Below are 16,137 nucleotides of genomic sequence, written 5' to 3'. Positions count from 1 at the left end.
TTTCTTATGTTTTTTTTTGCAGTTGGTACTCACATCCGTTCACTAAGCATAACACAGTAGATCTACCTATCTTCCACTGTTTAATTATCTTCATAATAAATCCAAATGAATTAGTCTCTTCTGATTACATGATCTCATTTCATGTAAATACTTCTGCTGACCTGACCGAGTTAAAATTATGAACCAAGTTCAATATTAAGCACCTCAATTGAATGAAAGAATTTTAAATTAGGGAGTACAGTTTCAAATATATATATAGTACTATTATAATTACCCTACTGTATTGTAGGAAAAAAATCGTCAACAGCAGGATTCGAAACTGCGCAGGCAAAGCCCAACAGATTTCGAGTCTGTCTCCTTAACCACTCGGACATATTGACGCTCCGCACAAATCCTGTAACATTTCTTCTAATTACCTACCTAGTTCAATATCTAACTTAACCACACACAAGTAATGGTTCTCTTGACACACCAGTTCGTAGTATTCTTGCCATCTTGTATGAGATTTTTATTTTTCTTTACTTACTATACTCCCTGCCGACGAATGAAACGACATTTAACATGATGATGGATGCACTCGCAAAAAAAAACATGATGATGGATGGCTAGGATTTTGCGACGAGCTTTCTGTTTAGCCTGGTTTTAGGTTTTTTGTTTTTACAAAAAAGTGACTGTGATCTATTATAAATGTGTATAAGAAAACATAACAAAGTTGTGGCGTTAGATTTTAACGTTTTCCAGCGAACGCCCCAATTTACCATCCAAAAATTTGCCATGACAATTGTTAAATTTGTAATGCTGTTGTGTAAGATTTGCCCTGTTCTAAAGTAAAAATTGTCATGTAGTGTAAAAAAATTGTCAGAAGCACTGTCACACTGCAGCAAGTAATTTCCATGCGCTCTGACGTCACATGTTTACCCTAAAATTTTGACGTCAAATGTATATCGGGGTTCATCAAAATTTGATCAAGGGTCCATCATCACGACCACTAATGTCCTCAGAGCAAGCTGCTGACAGTATCACTGCTCCCCTACCAGAGCCAACTTGACCCCTTCTCGATGACTACTGAAAAGTCTTTGTGCACATGTACAAAGGGCCAACGCCCTAAAGCTGCAGTCGCCATCATTTACCGTTGAATCGATGAACCAATCTGAGATGCCTGACACCAAATCTCACTCATGCATGCGGACAACGAGAAACCTTAATCTTGTTGTCACAAGGAGACGACAGGGGAGCTCCATTGACTCCGTCTAGATGGACAAATTCAAGGAGGATAGAAGCTAGGCAGACCAGTCCAAAGAGGAGGCACCGCCAACCCCCCTCCCCCGAGCGATGCCCCTGTGAGAGGATAAAATCCTAACCTAAACCTTTCTTTATGTCGGCCCTAAAGGAGCTCGATTCATTAAAAAGAAGAGGATAGTTGTCTAGTTATATACAAAAAAATCAGGACAAAACAATCACAACAACCGACACAAGGCAACACCGACCTAGCTACCCACGCGAAGATACAAAATGCCATAGAGAAGAAACATATATTCTGGTTGTGATCAAGCTGTAGAAGCTCTAGCCAATACAACCAAAAGACCGATCTGATGGAAAAGACTAGGAAATACATTTATACGTCAACATCCCCCCTCACGTGTGACTCCCTCAGGCCTAAACGTGGGCCAAAAGTGAGCTGCAATTTAATTGCGGCAATCGGTTCTTGAACTCAAGACCTTCTGGCTCTGATACTATGTAGAAGTGCATGCTCTAACCAATGCAACCAAAAGACCAATCTGATGGAAGAGGCTAGGCAATACATTTATACGTCAACACAAGCGTCATTGTCATCACTCCACCACAAGCCAGCGATCTGACTTCACCAACGATGTCTTTGTCACCACAGACGCCACAACCCATGTCGAACAATCAACCACCTGTGTAGATGCCAGGCGTCTCCGACTTTGAAGATCACCAAGCAAAATGAGAAAAGTGTAGAGCTCATGCCAACCAACGCCTCCTCGAAGACCACTAACCACCTATCACCGTCACTGGTGGATTCATGTTTTATGCATTTTTTAGCTCATTTGTTTCCTATTATATCCGTATATTATGTCGCATTGAGCCAATTATATGTTCATATGCATGATTTCTAGTATTTACTCTTTTCACCACAAGCATTGCATAATCTTTATTTTCAATTAGTTTTCTTTGTCTTTATGTGTTTTTAGGCATTGGTTTTTTACAAAGATTGCAAGGGAGGCCCCTATGGTATAATTAATGCAACAAACCCAAATCAAGTACCATGTCTTGAATCTGGGTGGGCGGGTGTGTGTTTTTAGGCATTGTGGAACTCCCATGCACTTAACATGATGAAAGCAACTCAAACGGAGAACATCCAAGCACAAGACTTGTGATTTTCGAAGTAAAAAAGAGTCATTTTTCCAAAGTGCTGCAAATCAAGATCTAAACCACATGTGCATCAGCGTCGTTCATATGACTCCGACGAGCCCAAGAATGTCGAAACCGAGTTCAGATGCAAATGCTATGACGGTTTTACCAAAGGGACCAGGGGGTTTGACGACCTTCGGTACGACAATCATACTAGAAGAAGTAATATCAAGGGACTTGTGGATTTGGTATGCTAAAAACATGTCAAGATGACTAAACACCTACCCTATTATTGGACCTTCATCCAAACTGGTCGTAAATATCCCGTGCTACCATCTCCCACCGGTTGCACCCAATAGCCATAAGCTCCTTGGCTACCGCAGGTCTAAGTAACGACCTCGTACGGATCCAAGCAGTAGCGTTGTAAATGACCTGCAAAAAGTTAATAAGTTTTTGTTTGTCAAAATCATGTCATTTCTGCAGTTCCATATAGCCAAAAGTAATGCACATACTCCAAAGTGAATATGTCCCGCTGTACTTGACTCAACTCCGTTTAGCCACGTCCCAAATAACAGATTAGTTATTGACATACCTTGCTCTTGGTTCTTGAATCCTGAACTTGGTGCATCTATTCAACCTTCCATAATTGCCTTCTGTGTTTAAGCACCTTGAGACCTTTCTTTATAAATATAGTTCACTATGGAAACAATGATTTATTGTCTTGAATGGTGCAAATATGTTGGCTCATATGCCTTCTCAACCTAGCTGATTTGCAAGTAATCGACTATACCTATTTTTTGTTTGGGTGATAAGGTCTTGCATTGCCTATGACTGCATACATATAGATTTGGAGTTAATATTTGCAATTATATGGCTTAAGTATTGTGAGAGCCTGGCTTAATAGGAATGATATACTACTCATGTCAACAAGGAATTCCTTCTTTTCTGGGAGCCCATTCGAAAAGAACTCCAAAGTGAAGTGTACTTGCCTTGGAGTAATTATAGGGTGGGAGACCAACTGAGAAGTAGCTCCTGGGTGCGCACGAGTGAGGACAAAGTGCACAGGTGAAAGTGCAACTATCCCTAGGTGGTTTTGGTAATTTATAACAACATATAGCTCATTGAGCTAATGATATTTCAAGATGATTATTTCAGGAAAGCTCAATGATTGGCATGGCATGGATGTGAAAGTGGAACCCTCAAAATGCTAAGGACAAAGAATTGGCTCAAGCTCAAAAGTTCAAGACTCTTCATTTTATATTTTAGTGATCCAAGATCACATTGAGTCTTTAGGAAAAGCCAATACTATCAAGGAGGGATGAGGTGTTGCTTAATGAGCCTCTTGCTTTATGTGCTTGGTGATATGCTCCAAAATCCTCAACCACCTTTCCATAGCCACAAATGACCTAAACCCTAAGCCAAACTCGGTCATACCGATTCTGCCAATCCGGCGCCACTGAGTTTCACTTGTAATTTGCCACTGCCAAACCCTAGCAATTCGGTACTACCGATAAGGATCTCGGTCACACCGAGATGGGGTTGCAAACTCTCTGTTTCCCTTTCGTAACTTTTCGGTCTCACCGAAAGAGCGAATCGGTTCCACCGAGAATGCAATGTAAACTCTCTGTTTCCTTCTTGTAACTTTTCGGTCTCACCGAAAGAGCGAGTCGGTCCCACCGAGTTTACCCGACCAACTCTCTGGTTAGCTAATTGCCAAACTCGGTCTCACCGAGTTTGTGCAATCGGTCTCACCGAGATTACGTTATGCCCAAACCCTAACTGAATCGGTCCCACAGAGTTGCATGTCAGTCCCACCGAAATTCCTAACGGTCACTAGGTTTACTATTTCGGTCAGACCGAGTTTTCTGATTCGGTCCCACCGAGATTGGTAGATTGTGTGTAACGGTTGGATTTTGTGTGGAGGCTATAAATACCCCTCCACCTCCTCTTCATTCATGGAGAGAGCCATCAGAACACATACATCATTCCAACTCATATGTTCTGAGAGAGAACCACCTACTCATGTGTTGAGACCAAGATATTCCATTCCTACCATATGAATCTTGATCTCTAGCCTTCCCCAAGTTGCTTTCCACTCAAATCTTCTTTCCACCAGATCCAAATCCTATGAGAGAGAGTTGAGTGTTGGGGAGACTATCATTTGAAGCACAAGAGCAAGGAGTTCATCATCAACACACCATTTGTTACTTCTTGGAGAGTGGTGTCTCCTAGATTGGCTAGGTGTCACTTGGGAGCCTCCGACAAGATTGTGGAGTTGAACCAAGGAGTTTGTAAGGGCAAGGAGATCGCCTACTTCGTGAAGATCTACCGCTAGTGAGGCAAGTCCTTCGTGGGCGATGGCCATGGTGGGATAGACAAGGTTGCTTCTTCGTGGACCCTTCGTGGGTGGAGCCCTCCGTGGACTCGCGCAACCGTTACCCTTCGTGGGTTGAAGTCTCCATCAACGTGAATGTAGGATAGCACCACCTATCCGAACCACGGGAAAAACATCCGTGTCTCCAATTGCGTTTGAATCCTCCAAACCCTTCCCTTTACATTCTTGCAAGTTGCATGCTTTACTTTCCGCTGCCAATAAACTCTTTGCATGCTTGCTTGAATTGTGTGATGATTGCTTGACTTGTCCTAAGATAGCTAAAATCTGCCAAGAACTAAAATTGGGAAAAGGCTAAGTTTTTATTTGGTCAAGTAGTCTAATCACCCCCCCTCTAGACATACTTCGATCCTACAAGTGGTATCAGAGCTTTGGTCTCCATTTGACTTGATCTCCATAGCTTTTGGTGGTCATAGCCTTGGTTTCACAACCTAGGAGAGTATGGCGTCTAGCGAGGGAAATTATCACCGTAGAGGTCCTTACTTTGATGGCACTAATTTTGCTAGTTGGAAGCATAAAATGAAAATGCATATTCTTGGACATAACCCAGCCGTATGGGCTATTGTTTGTGTTGGTTTGCAAGGTGAGTTCTTTGATGGGAGAGAACCAAACCGTGAAGCTACCGTGGATGAGTTGAAGATGTTGCAATACAATGCTCAAGCTTGTGATATTCTCTTCAACGGATTGTGCCCCGAAGAATTCAACAAAATCAGCCGCCTTGAGAATGCAAAGGAAATTTGGGACACTTTGATTGATATGCACGAAGGTACCGACTCCGTCAAGGAATCCAAGTTGGATGTGCTCCAAAGTCAACTTGACAAGTTCAAGATGAAGGATGGTGAAGGTGTCGCTGAAATGTACTCTAGGCTTGCTCTCATCACAAATGAGATTGCTGGCTTAGGAAGTGAAGAGATGACCGATAGATTCATCATCAAGAAGATCCTAAGAGCCTTGGATGGGAAATATGATACCGTGTGCACATTAATCCAAATGATGCCCAATTACAAAGATCTCAAGCCAACGGAAGTAATTGGAAGGATTGTTGCTCATGAGATGTCACTCAAGGATAAAGAGGAACTTCACAACAAATCAAGTGGTGCCTACAAAGCCTCATGTGAAGTCCCCACATCATCAAGTGAGAAACAAAACTTCAATGAAGAATTGAGCTTAATGGTGAAGAACTTCAACAAGTTCTACAAGAGTAGAAGCAAAGATAGAAGCTTCAAGTCAAGGTCCTACAATGACAAAAGATCTTCTAGTCGAGAGCGAAACTGTTACAATTGTGGAAGACCCGGACACTATTCCAATGAGTGTACGGCTCCCAACAAGAGAAGAGAAGATTCTCCAAAAAGAAGAAGCAAAGAATCACCACCAAGAGAGAGAAGGAGTAGAGATGATCGTTATGAACGGAGATACTCACGGAGAAGCAAGGATTCGAAAAGGAAGGAAAAATCATCAAGGAGCTACACAAGACGAAGACATCAAGCTCATGTTGGTGAATGGGTATCCGGCTCCGACTCCGACAGCCACTCCGAGAGAAGTTATCACTCCGACTCCGAAGATACTCAAGATGAAGGTGTTGCCGGTCTAGCACTTGTGTCAACCAACTCCTACGACATATTTGACTCACCAAATGAAGGAATTGGAAGATGCTTCATGGCCAAAGGTCCTAAGGTAACACACCCCGAGTATGTTGACTTTAATAGTGATGAAGATGACTTGTTAGGTGATGATGATTTGCTTGTTGACAACTCTAGTGATGAATATTATGGTGAAATATCAATTAATCATGCTAAAACGAATGACAATGATAAGGAGAAGATTGAGGCTCTAACTAAAGAACTAAACACTCTTAAGTTGGCCCATGAAACTATCTTCGAAGATCATCGAGAACTTTTAAGAGCTCATGAGAAATTACGCTTTGAAAAGCTTAATCTTGAGCAAGAGCATGACTTCTTAAAAGCAATCAATGATGATCTCCGCAAGAAAAGTTCTTCTCACATTGCCAAGCGTTTACTTTTATCCACTTACATGCCTCAAGTCAAGACTAGTAACAAGAATAAGAAAGATTCTTCCTCTAGTAGTAACAATGATCATGCTAAATCCAATATTGTTGCTTCTAGTAATTCTCTTGATTCCACTAATGATTCTCTTAGCCAAGTTACACTTGAGCAAGAAAATAGCTTATTGAAGGGAATTATAGAGAAAGGAGTGTACAAAAGCCTTGCCGGGAGTAAGCAATTCGAGGAAATTGTGCGCAAGCAAGGAATGCACCGGAAGAATCAAGGTGTTGGTTTTGAACGAAAGTTCAATGCCAATGGAGTTGAATGGGAAGAAGATCAATACCCCAAGACAAAGTTTGTTCCTCAACAAGAGAAGTATGACCCTTCCTTCAAAGGAACACAAGCTCAAGATGATCTTCCACCACAAGACTACAAGCAAAAAGGCAAGGACAAGCTTCAAGAGGAGATTGATGCATTTGAAGAAGCTCCTAAGACCTTAGTCAAGTGGATTCCCAAGACTACTTCAAGTTCCATTACATCAAGTACGACTACAACTCCAAGGATTCCCATCAAGATGGTGTGGATCCAAAAGAAGAAGAACTAGAGAGTTCTCGAGGGTGACTCCGCCAACATACCTCACTCTTATCATTTTGGCAAGAACAAGTGCAATCAACTTCCACATCTTGCACTAGTTCAAGGAGTCACAAACCCTCTTGTTGGTAAGACAAGGGACAAGGTAACCTAAAGTTTTCATGGACATCATCTTGTGTGTGCATCACTCTATGTCTATGGATATCCTTGTTTGTTCCTTGTGGGACTAACCCATGTAGGTATTGAAAGTGCAATTCACTCAAATGGATAGCTCCAAGTGATCTACATCAACATTGAGCATCCACATCTTCAACATCTACATGAAGTCATCATCGACAAAACCCAAGGTTAGTTCATCCCTCTTAGGGGGGATATCACATCTAGGGGGAGCTTTACTCTAAGACTTGAGCTAAAGCAACTCTATAGATGTGAATACAACAATGCTTTATGTAAAAGTGGTAACCCCACTTGAGCTTAAACGATGAGTATGACCTACGATCAAGTGTTCTCACTTGACTCCTAAGTCAATATACTCATATATAGATGACCTAGTCATCGCAAATTGCTTGATAGATGCTAGAATTGGTTGTGCATGCTTTGCCACATATTTCATTTGCCATCTTATTGTGTGAGCATGTTGGTTGCATATTTTACTCATTCGAGGACATCCACTTGTTGTTTTGATTGTTTGGCTTTCTTCTTTTGCCAAGTGGATGGACAAGAATGCCTAAGTACCTCCTCTAGCTATCTATGCTTTTCTCGTCTCAAACTCTATTCATGCTGCATCACAAAATTTGATCAAGTCAGATTCGAACCACTCTGTGTGAGGAGCGCTCGGAGTCCCCGATTCGTCATAGACTTAAACTTCCAAAACCTCTTTATGAATCTCGGTCTGACCGATACTCCACTTTCGGTCCTACCGAGTTCATTAAGTTGATCTAGGTTTTCGATCTCGGTGCAACCGATTTGAACTTTTCGGTCACACCAAGTTGCAATAACTGCACACAGTTTTGCATCTCGGTGCCACCGAGTTGTTCCACTCGGTCACACCGACAGGGTCGGGCTATATATAGTGACGGGCAAAATTTTGGAAATTTCTCCGAAACCTCTTCGCCCGCGCATAGCTCGCTCTGCCTCCTGGGTCTCCGGATCGTCTTCTCACCGCCAGCCGCCTCCAGTCGCTGGTCTCCATCACCGTCAACGGGAATTCTGCCCCGCCGTTGCCGCCGTAGCGAGTCTCCGCCGAACTAGGGGTCAGCAGTCAGTTTGCAACATGTCTGATCAAAGTGATAGCCAGAATTTGTCTGAGCAGCAAGTTGTGATGAGTGAGGGCACTAGTCCCTCAAGTTCTTCAGATGATGGCAGCAGGAGCACCCCCAGAAATCTGCCTAAGGCTGCCACACGTCAAAGGAAGAAGAGAACTTCTGATTCTGAAGATGTGGATTATGTGGCAGAGGAAGAAGCCACCTCCAAGAGAGTTGAGCCAGCTCAAGGCACAAAGCCAGGGCTGAAGATCAAAAGGCCAGCAGGCAGGCAGCCAATGTCAAAGGCCAGAATGTCAACTGAGAAGCCTGCACCTGCTCCCATTGAGCCCATTGCTGCTGAGGGCAAAAAGAGGAAAGAGAGGGTGAAGAAGACTGCGGCTAGAGTCCTTGGCAAGGCCTCCATCATGGATGAGGAGGAATAAGAAGAGGTTGCTGCACCAGCACCCAAGGCAGCCAAACTTATGGGATGCCATAAGGTCAGGAACAGCTGCATCCAAGCCCAAGGAAGCACCCAAGGCTGCATCTAAGCCAAAGAGTGCACCCAAGAGAAACACAAGGAGTATACCTGCTGCAGAAAAGAACAAGGCCCCAGTGCCGGAAGCTGCAGAGGAAGAGGAAGAGAATGTCCTTCGGAAGCTCAAGCCCAAGATCCCAGACCACAACGATGCTCATCCCGTGGCTGAGGACATGAAGCTCAGGAGAGACTCAGGGCTGAGGAAGTGGAGAGAAGCAGATCCGTATGCTTCTAGGAGAAGGACTGCCGTCGATTACAGATTTCATACCAAGGAGCAGCAAGATTTCTATGAGACTGTTTTGCTTGACAAGAAGCCAATTGTGTGTGATATGAGATGGGTCAACTGGACCTACATCAAGGACAATGAAGAGTACTTCCTTGGAGTATTTGACAGCTTTAGTGCGTGTGGAGTTGCAGACTTTGTTGGGCAGAAGCTCACAAAGTGGAACGAGGAGCTAATCATGCAATTCTACTCCACAGCACACTTCTACCCGGATGGAAGGATAACTTGGATGTCAGAGGGTACAAGGTACCAATCCACTATTGAGGAATGGGCGAAGTTGATCAATGCCCCAGAGGAGCAAGCTGATGACTTGGACATTTACGCCAAGAAAAAGATGGATCACAACTCCATGTACAACATGTACAAGGAGATCCCGAATGAAGCACTCGGCACGTTCAAGTTTGGCTCAGTGCATTATCTTCTCTCAGGACTGCCCACTATCAATTGGATACTAAGGCACACTCTGTTGCCTAAGTCTGGAGATCACAAGATGATCAGAGGTCACGCGATCAACTTGCTTCATGTCTTTGACGTGCCTCAGAAATTCAAGGTCATGAGTCTCATTGTGGAAACCGTTAAGAGGACAGCTGCTGATCAGAAGAGGAGTTATGGGTATGCCCCACAGATTCAGGAGCTCATCAACTCCAAGATGGGCACGGGCGTATATTTATTGGATAAGGAACACCTGCCCATCCGTCCAGATTTTGAAGATAACCAAGTGGTTATGACTGAGAATGAGCCCTCATCTGCCCATGCACAAGCTAAGAAGGAGAATGCGAAGAAGGAGAAAGCTGCCAGGATGCCTACTCAAGAGGAGGCATCTGAATATTTTCTGAAAACCAAACAAGAGCAGCTTGGTTACCTGATAGCGTCCACCCTGCGGATTGAGCAGAGTATAGCCACCCTGACTCAGAACCAGGCAAGTCTAGAGAGGATCATGGAACAGAGATTCTATGACTTGGACATCAAGGTGACTGAGATACAGACTGCCGTGGAGCAGCTCCAGGATGACATGAACGAGAGGAGAGGCAGGACCACGACTGATGCTTTTGCCAGGGTGCCACGAGGTCCGAGGTCGTCTGCACTGCCAGTTGCTGCCACCAGAGCTACAACGTCTGCACCAGCTACAGCCTCAGTTCCCCCAGCTCCAGCATCCACTTCAGCCTCAACTCCTACCACATCTACTGAAGGCTTCGTCCTTGGCGTGCTCCGGACTCCACCACCACCTGAAGATCAAGCCTGAGCGTCGACTTAGCACTATGCATTTTCTAGGAACTTTTTGGTAACTTGTTGCCAAAGGGGGAGAAAATGTATAGATCATAGGCTTCGAGAGAGAGTGTTGCTTTTTTCTCTCTTGTTTATTTTGGTGGTTTTTCGAACTTTGTTTGCTTGTGTGTGTGATACTACGTCCTTATGCCTGTGAGACATCGATGATCATGTGTTTGATCATAAGCTACACTTAATGTTTGCTTAATGCTTGCTTAAATATTATCATTCTATCTATTGCTTGTGATCATTCACTATTCTTGGTGATGAGTGCTTGTACTTCTTTCTTATCATTTTAAGCGCTCCACCAAGATGTATGTGACATGGAAGAGTAACCCATGATTTTAACTCCTTGTGCATTTGCAGTCCAAAGCAAATTCTAAATATGCACAAATTTAGGGGGAGCTCTTATTTGTCACATACTTCTCAAAGCGACGATGTATTTCATGGTTATTATAATTTGTCGAAGCTTTGATCTATATGTTGTCATCAATTACCAAAAAGGGGGAGATTGAAAGTGCAACTATCCCTAGGTGGTTTTGGTAATTTATAACAACATATAGCTCATTGAGCTAATGATATTTCAAGATGATTATTTCAGGAAAGCTCAATGATTGGCATGGCATGGATGTGAAAGTGGAACCCTCAAAATGCTAAGGACAAAGAATTGGCTCAAGCTCAAAAGTTCAAGACTCTTCATTTTATATTTTAGTGATCCAAGATCACATTGAGTCTTTAGGAAAAGCCAATACTATCAAGGAGGGATGAGGTGTTGCTTAATGAGCCTCTTGCTTTATGTGCTTGGTGATATGCTCCAAAATCCTCAACCAATTTTCCATAGCCACAAATGACCTAAACCCTAAGCCAAACTCGGTCATACCGATTCTGCCAATCCGGCGCCACTGAGTTTCACTTGTCATTTGCCACTGCCAAACCCTAGCAATTCGGTCCTACCGATAAGGATCTCGGTCACACCGAGATGGGGTTGCAAACTCTCTGTTTCCCTTTCGTAACTTTTCGGTCTCACCGAAAGAGCGAATCGGTCCCACCGAGAATGCAATGTAAACTCTCTGTTTCCTTCTTGTAACTTTTCGGTCTCACCGAAAGAGCGAGTCGGTCCCACTGAGTTTACCTGACCAACTCTCTGGTTAGCTAATTGCCAAACTCGGTCTCACCGAGTTTGTGCAATCGGTCTCACCGAGATTACGTTATGCCCAAACCCTAACTGAATCGGTCCCACCGAGTTACATGTCAGTCCCACCGAAATTCCTAACGGTCACTAGGTTTACTATTTCGGTCAGACCGAGTTTTCTGATTCGGTCCCACCGAGATTGGTAGATTGTGTGTAACGGTTGGATTTTGTGTGGAGGCTATAAATACCCCTCCACCTCCTCTTCATTCATGGAGAGAGCCATCAGAACACATACATCATTCCAACTCATATGTTCTGAGAGAGAACCACCTACTCATGTGTTGAGACCAAGATATTCCATTCCTACCATATGAATCTTGATCTCTAGCCTTCCCCAAGTTGCTTTCCACTCAAATCTTCTTTCCACCAGATCCAAATCCTATGAGAGAGAGTTGAGTGTTGGGGAGACTATCATTTGAAGCACAAGAGCAAGGAGTTCATCATCAACACACCATTTGTTACTTCTTGGAGAGTGGTGTCTCCTAGATTGTCTAGGTGTCACTTGGGAGCCTCCGACAAGATTGTGGAGTTGAACCAAGGAGTTTGTAAGGGCAAGGAGATCGCCTACTTCATGAAGATCTACCGCTAGTGAGGCAAGTCCTTCGTGGGCGATGGCCATGGTGGGATAGACAAGGTTGCTTCTTCGTGGACCCTTCGTGGGTGGAGCCCTCCGTGGACTCGCGCAACCGTTACCCTTCGTGGGTTGAAGTCTCCATCAACGTGGATGTAGGATAGCACCACCTATCCGAACCACGAGAAAAACATCCGTGTCTCCAATTGCGTTTGAATCCTCCAAACCCTTCCCTTTACATTCTTGCAAGTTGCATGCTTTACTTTCCGCTGCCAATAAACTCTTTGCATGCTTGCTTGAATTGTGTGATGATTGCTTGACTTGTCCTAAGATAGCTAAAATCTGCCAAGAACTAAAATTGGGAAAAGGCTAAGTTTTTATTTGGTCAAGTAGTCTAATCACCCCCCCTCTAGACATACTTCGATCCTACGCAGGAAAGACTAGTGTTGGTCTGTGGGGCCAGTCTTGATCCCTCCAGGCGTAACGGGGTGTTACAATTGGTATTAGAGCCGACCCTCGCGGTTACGCAGACATGCGCGGGTCAGGTGCACAGGCATGTGGCGCATGGCGCATATGGCCCATTGTGGCACATGACATGGCACATGTGCTAGACTAAATGCGCATACCTGTGCCAAGAGGGAACATTCCTAATGGGACGACGAGGACGTCGGTTCCTTTGAGTGGGGGTGTATATGAGAGCCTGGTTTAATAGGAATGATAGACTACTCATATCAACAAGGAATTCCTTCTTTTCCGGGAGCCCATTCAAAAAGAACTCCAAAGTTAAGTGTGCTTGGTTTGGAGTAATTCTAGGATATGTGACCGACCGAAAAGTAACTCCCAAGTGCGCACGAGTGAGGACAAAGTGCGCAGGAAAGACAAGTGTTGGTCTGTGGGGCCAGTTTTGATCCCGCCAGGCGTAACAGGGTGTTACGAGTATGCTAACAAATGCAAAAGAGGCAGTGATGAGGGATTGGAAACCTGAAATTGGATGTATTATATTTGACTAGCAATGAATTTCTCTAATAGGAACATTGAATTTTTTGCTTTAGAAGTGCTTTGTGATGTACAGGTACCTGAAATAGAATTTTAGTGACTCTATGCACTGAAATAGCTTATTTACTTTCCTGGGATTACTAGATCTTACATTGTGGGTCGCTGAATGCAAGGGTTTGGAATTAATGATGTATAGGAATAATAAGCATATATTAATCCACCGGAAAACTGTCATGTAGTTATTTGTTCATGGATACACAATAGGTAAGATCATGATCCTAAATGCTCTTGTGCTGCATGTTGTATTGGCTTTTACAACCTAAAGATCATTTCATTAATACATATAATATTTGTTTGATGGAAGATTACATGTTTAATTAGAAGCTATCATGAGGACTGGTAGCACCCACAACGGCTAATGGATGGATGTTGGCTTTGTTGCTATCGTTGGACTTTGGATGTGAGAATGTGTTTGTAAATCTTCAAGCACATGGCTACCCGAGTAATATTTATGTTTTCACGAGCAATGGCAATATTCTTTGTGTGAAGATTGTTAAGTCGGTTGTGAGTTTCCATTTACATGCCTATGTGATACGTCTCCAACGTATCTATAATTTTTTATTGTTCCATTTTATTATAGTATCAATCTTGGATGTTTTACATGCATATTATATCATGTTTTGGGACTAACCTATTAACTTAATGCCAAGTGCCAGTTGTTATTTTTTGCCTGTTTTTGGTTTTCTAGGAAATCAATACCAAACAAAGTCCAAATGCCACGGAGGAGGCCAGAAGGTGAAGTAGTAGGCCACAAGGCACTAGGGCACGCCCAAGGGGGCAGACGCGCCCTAGTAACTCGCGGGCGCCTCGTTCCTCCATTTAACCTAATTCCAACTCTCTAAATTCTCTAAAATTGGGAAAACAACATAGAGCCACCCAAAAAAAATACCTTTTCCGCCGTCACAAGTCTTTGTTCTTGCGAGATCCTATCTGGAGGCCTTTTCCGGTACTCTGCCGGAGGGGGAATCGATCACAGAGGGCCTCTACATCAACCTTGTTGCCCTTCCGATGATGTGTGAGTAGTTTATCACAGACCTATGGGTCCATATCTAGTAGTGATGTCGTTTGAAGCTACGTCAGTATTTCCCCAAAGAGGAAGGTATGATGCAGCACAACGGCGGTAGGTATTTCCCTCAGATATGAAACCAAGGTTATCAAACCAGTAGGAGAACCAAGCAACACAACATAAACAGCCCCTGCAGACAAATAACAAATACTCGCAACCCAACGTGTTAAAGGGGCTATCAATCCCTCTCGGGTAACAGTGCCAGAAATTGGTGCGTTGACGGGGGAAAGTTGTAATAGATTGAATAAATAGATCGCTAATAAAATAAAGTGCAACAAAGTATTTTTGGTTTAATAGATCTGAAAATAAAAGCAAAGGAAAAGTAGATCGCAAAGACAAATATATGAGAAAGAGACCCAGGGGCCGTAGGTTTCACTAGTGGCTTCTCTCGAGAAAAATAGCAAACGGTGGGTGAACAAATTACTATTGGGAAATTGACATAACTTCAAATACTCATGACGATATCCAGGCAATGATCATTATATAGGCATCACGTCCAAGATTAGTAGACCGACTCCTGCGTGCATCTACTACTATTACTCCACACATCGACCGCTATCCAGCATGCATCTAGTGTATTAAGTTCATGGAGAAACGAAGTAATGCAATAAGAACGATGACATGATATAGACAAGATCTATCTATGTAGAGATAGACCCCATCGTTTTATCCTTAGTAGCAATGATACATACGTGTCGGTTCCCCTTCTGTCACTGGGATCAAGCACCGTAAGATCGAACCCACTACAAAGCACCTCTTCCCATTGCAAGATAAATAGATCAAGTTGGCCAAAAAAACCAAATATTGGAGAAGAAATACGAGGCTATAAGTAATCATGCATAAAAGAGATCAAATAAACTCAAATACTTTCATGGATATAAAAAGATAGATCTGATCATAAACTCAAAGTTCATCGAGCCCAACAAACACACCGCAAAAGAGTTACATCATATGGATCTCCAAGAGACCATTGTATTGAGAATCAAGAGAGAGAGAGAGAGAGAGAGGAAGCCATCTAGCTACTAACTACGGACCTGAAGGAGATGCTGCATGTTTCATTATGTGGTGTTGTTTTGTTATAATCTCATCCTTTTGTGTTCACAGACTGGAAAGTATGCATATTTATCTTCCAAGGAGACGAGTAACTAGTTTGTGTCACCTTGCAGAGGGGGTGCAATGAAGATAAGATTGAGGATTTCCAAGTACAAGATGTTAGGAAGGAGCCTTGCAAGAGAAGTAGGAGCTGCGCTGAGCCTCTTCAACATGTTAAGGTAAGTCAGTGTATCCAACTCAACAGTTCAATTCATTGTTTGTTTCAGGCATAGTTAATTTGCTCTTTTAAATTGCTTTATTTGTCCTCAGTTAATGAGATGCCCAAAGAATGATGCCTGATGTTGGGTACTTGTATAACTACTCCCTCCATTTCTTTTTACTTCGTGTATAAGATTTGGTCAAAGTCAAACTATACGAAATTTGACCAAATTTATATCAAAAAATATAAACATCTACAATACTAAAACTATATAGTATGAAAATTCACTTCATGATGCATCTGATAATGTTGA

The 16,137-nt window shown here is 43.1% G+C and overlaps 1 non-coding gene across 1 annotated transcript; it reads right to left on the bottom strand.

The window, feature by feature from the left end:
- Positions 1-298: 298 nt before the first annotated feature.
- TRNAS-CGA (transfer RNA serine (anticodon CGA)) lies at positions 299-380 on the bottom strand. Its single transcript has one exon. It is a non-coding gene; the product is annotated as a tRNA-Ser (tRNA).
- Between the last annotated feature and the right edge of the window lie 15,757 nt (positions 381-16,137).

The sequence above is a fragment of the Triticum urartu genome, chromosome 3A, assembly GCF_056163025.1.
Source record: "Triticum urartu cultivar PI428250 chromosome 3A, HENAU_Tu73, whole genome shotgun sequence".
Taxonomy (NCBI): domain Eukaryota; kingdom Viridiplantae; phylum Streptophyta; class Magnoliopsida; order Poales; family Poaceae; genus Triticum; species Triticum urartu.
The sequence above is the reverse complement of the archived record's forward strand: the minus strand, read 5'-3'. Positions and strand labels throughout refer to the sequence as shown.